Here is a 4610-nt window from a genome sequence, read left to right as displayed (position 1 = left end):
TAGTGGAATATTCGGCTTTAAGGTGATGACCACAGCATTACTCTCCCGAAGATGAGAGGTGTGCTTTGTTTTTAACTATCTCTCTCTCTCTCTCTCTCTCTCTCTCTCTCTCTCTCTCTCTCTCTCCTGTTCCATACAAGCTTCGCTCCCAGTACTGACGTTGGCTGTGGTCACTTTTGTTAGTGTTTGTTTAGACTTATTCTCCCTTTTGTTTTCCTTCACCCATTCTTTATTGCCCTGGGAACAAATTTAATATATATGACCTGCATCAATTTTTTCAGCAGTACGAATTTTTGTTTTAGGTAAAGAAATGATAGTCTACATTAATTACATACCAATGGACAACGGGAGGCTGATCTAATCGTTCCAGTTCTATGCTTTATCTTCAACTAAATAAAATCATACAGTCACGATAGAAAAAAAAAAATGCCTTCATCGTAGTTGAAGAATTAACTGTCATGTATTACCACTCGCCTTTATTCTCTTGCATCCTGGCTCTTCTTCCCTCCCTGCCCTCCCTTCTGGATTAGATATGTCACGCGTTTTTTATGGGATGATGCATAACTGAAATACAACCTGATTTGGCCCACATCCTTCCGGTCTCTCTATGTTCCTCCATTCACCCAGCTACTTACATAGCCAACATCCTCAAACAGGACGCTGAAAATTTTTGCTAAATTTATTGAAGCACAGCTTCTAAATAAACTGATGATCTAAGCAAAACGTCGAATACTTTGGTTAGATATTCATGTTACCCGAATGATGAAACGTTGAGAAATAGGCCCCGAACTGTCGACGCAAAACATCCCTTGGTATGCCTCCATCAAGCCTTGCACTCGCCATACAACCTCCATGATAGAGTTCATTGTGAGTTCAGATGAGACTAAAGAATAACTAATTCAACCCATATGACTTTGATCTGTAAACCCTTGACCTTGCTGACCTAATCAGTTCATCGTCCCTTCATACCGTATCACTGACAAAAATTTGGTCGAATTCATTCAAAGGATTCAGGAGATATCGCGCCAGCACTAATATGACCTTGACCTTTTGACCCCTATCCTTTGCTGACCTAATCAGTATATCGTCCCTTCATACCTTATCGCTGACAAAAGTTTGGTCGAAATTGGTCGATTGATTCAGGAGATATCGCATCAACACCCTTTGACCTTTGACCCCCTGACCTTGCTGACCTAATGCTTTCATCGTCCCTTCACACTATATCACTGACAAAAGTTTGGTCGAAATTCGTCGATGGATTCGGGAGATATCGCGACCACAAGGATAAACAAAATCGATGGACTTTGACCTTTGAGTCATTGACCTGGCCGGCCTAATCATTTCACATTTCTTCATACGGTATCACTGACAAAAGTTTCTTCGAAATCCGTCAAGGCGTTCAGGAGATATCGCACCCACAATGATAAACAAAGTTGATCACATAGGACCTTGACCTTCGACCCCCTGACCCAGCTGAGCTACCCAGTTCATCATCTCCTCATTCTGCATCACTGGCAAAAGTCTGGGGGAAATCCGTCGATGGGTTCAAGAGATATGGCTGCCAGAAAAGTGTTATGGACACACGAACCCACACACGCACCAACGCATGCATCGACGCATGCATCGACGGACAGACCAATAACTTAATGCCTCCTCCACCATAGGTGGGTGGAAGCATAAAATGGTTGTTAGTTGTTAACATGGAAGATAAACTGTTACTGTTAGATAAGGCAGCTAATAATCCTCAGTTAGTCTCCAAAATATACAAGCAACCCTTTAATGGTTGTCCTACTTTTTAAATACCACTTATAAGTACTTTTTCCTATTACTTATATGATTTTTCTGACCCTTTGTCATGCATTCTGTCCTGTGTGTTTATTTTGCCACAGTACCCTCGCTTTCTTTATAGCACATTTTTCATATTCCTCTTTTATCCATTTCTTTGTATTTTTTTGTATATCAATAATTACTTTATCATTTTACATTCTCCCTTCACGCCCTACCACATTTTCGTTTCGTCTTTCACCGCTTTTTAGCTCACTCCGCACAACTCATTATATGTTGTCATCCTTTCCCCCTCCCTCCCGACCTCCATTGTCTTCCTCCTTTCAGTGCTCTTGCCCTCTCTTTACTTCTTAAACTCTGTAGTCTTTACAAGCATTTCCTTATTTCTTGCTTTTTTCCACTTTCTTCAAAGATGTGTTCTATCTCTTGTTCCCTTTTGCTTCCGTCTGCCTTTATTCTCTTGATAATTCCACCATTCATTGTTTTGTGTAGTCAGTGGTTTTTAAGATTCCTCAACCAGCGCCTCTCATATTCCGCTCAGCAACCTTTGTGATGCAGCCTCCTCACAGTAGGATGAGGCTGTCTGATGGTGATTAATGAGGTAGAGTTGGTGGTGAAGTTGTTGTTTGCCATACCTCACGTTCACCCTCAACATCCCTCACTACTCCCATTACACACCATCACTCCTACAACATCATGCAATTGAACCTCACACCTCTCACACCATATCTCTGCTACTGTTAACAAACTGGACTCTGCATGTTACAGTATTACACCCACTGCACACTACAGCCTACTTGAAAGGTAAATTACACAGAAAGAAATTCTGAATCCTACCGTGTCAAGTAGAACTCGATATTTTTTCTGCAGTTACCCACAGTTCATGAAACTAATACTAATGAGTAAGTCTTATCAGAAAACCTCAGTCAACTGGAGGCGATGCTGTAGCGACACAGGTGCCAGTGTCAAACACTTAGGCACATTACCCCCAAGATACATTACCCAAGCGAGAACAGAGTAACTCGTACCATCTTGCTTCCCAGGACACATATGTCTAGCTTTTGACTTACATACCTTGTGATACAGCTTTCTGGAAAAAAAACACACAAAATGTATCGCAGTGTCATAGGCATGTCCGCTTAGATTTTGTTTTTTGGAAGGTTCAACAGCTAAGCACAGATTGTGGCCGATTTTCACAAATAATGTAATGCAGTCTATTGATTTATTTGTAATTAACTGATGCCGTAATAATAATTTCATTCTCAAATTCATTTTCTTAATGAACCATTAAGCCATATAATAGGGCTGCCACCATCACACCTCACGTCCACCAACCCTCATATTTTTAACCCACCTAACTTCTAAAATTCCCAGCAGCCACACCTCCGATTCATCACACTTCAAAACTTCACACCATCACATCTCATTATCATATACATTCTCTCTCTCTCTCTCTCTCTCTCTCTCTCTCTCTCTCTTAGTGTGCAAGCTAAATCACTGGGAATATCAATTTCGCCTTAATTTGGCATGCAAAGCCTGGGGGGGTTAATGAACAGGGCTTCTTGTTTCTTTTCCTCATAATGGCAACACCGCTCTAATCCTTCTACATCTTTTATACAGTCTTCCATTCCACCTGGAGTTTTTTCGTTTTGGTCATATACTGGCATGGTTGTTATTCTTAAATGTTAATTGTTCTGTTTACTGGCAGCTCCATCATCTTAGTCGTCTCTTCTTTGTAGCTTGCACTAAATGAATGCAATTTCACCTGAGCGTTTTTGTAAAGGTTTTAGCCTCTTACAAGCCTTTCGCACATCTAATCAACTCCCGCAGTCTTATGAATTTCATTTCATCATGATTTGTTTAGTCCTTCGCTTACGCTAACTCCCGCTCAGGACCCAAGATAAACGTTATATTACTGTACTGTTAGTCTTCAGACTAAAGAGTCCCACATCTCCCTCTGTCTCTGCTTCATTCTGGTATATTTCCTCTTCAAGCCAAGGACATTAATATTATTCTTTTCTTATTTCATAAAAGTTTTAATAAGCTAAGGACGGACTTTTTCAAAGGGGTACCAAGGAAAGTAAATAGCAACAGATCTGTTGGTCTTTTCGTAGTTGTTTGTTATAGAGAGAGTTAGAAATAGCAAAATTGCTTTTTGAGTTTAAGGCAAGGATGAAAAAGCAGGAATACTCCGTCCCCAACCCACAAAACCCTGCAATCGAGGCTGGCAAGAAATAATAAGGACACCATGCAGCATACAGTAGAACATCTATCATGGAATTTTCGTAACTCTGAAATGAAAAGAAGAAAATATATACTCTCTCTCTCTCTCTCTCTCTCTCTCTCTCTCTCTCTCTCTCTGTATATATTCTTACGTCTGTTATCCCGAGAATACTAAATAAGACACTCTTTAATGCTAATTGCAATCTCACTCACATTCATGACTTGCTCAGAGAGATCTGCGAAGCTAACAAAAACAAAAAACTTGTATTTACAGGAACACATTCCTTGTTTGGTTAAGATACTGTCCCGTTTTATATACTTTCAACGAGAGGGTCACTGGCTGGACTACCTTACAGAGGCTGGCAAAATGCTACCCTACATTGTGGCTGCAGGGCACCACAAGTACGGGATAGGCCTACCCCTGTATCACAAAGAAATGAAAGATCTGGAGACGACACACCCTACTCTTTATAGAAGGTACATTGAGCATGGTGAATTTAGAGTCAGAAAAGCAAACTCGTTATTGATCCAATCTTTGTTTGGATACTCCAGTAAGGCACAGAAAGTGTTCATTTCATATGCAATCGGTATGATTGTGAACC

This window comes from Coenobita brevimanus, chromosome 104 (assembly GCF_032717465.1).
Source record: "Coenobita brevimanus isolate Jiangsu-jjx chromosome 104, ASM3271746v2, whole genome shotgun sequence".
Lineage (NCBI taxonomy): Eukaryota > Metazoa > Arthropoda > Malacostraca > Decapoda > Coenobitidae > Coenobita > Coenobita brevimanus.
The sequence above is the reverse complement of the archived record's forward strand: the minus strand, read 5'-3'. Positions refer to the sequence as shown.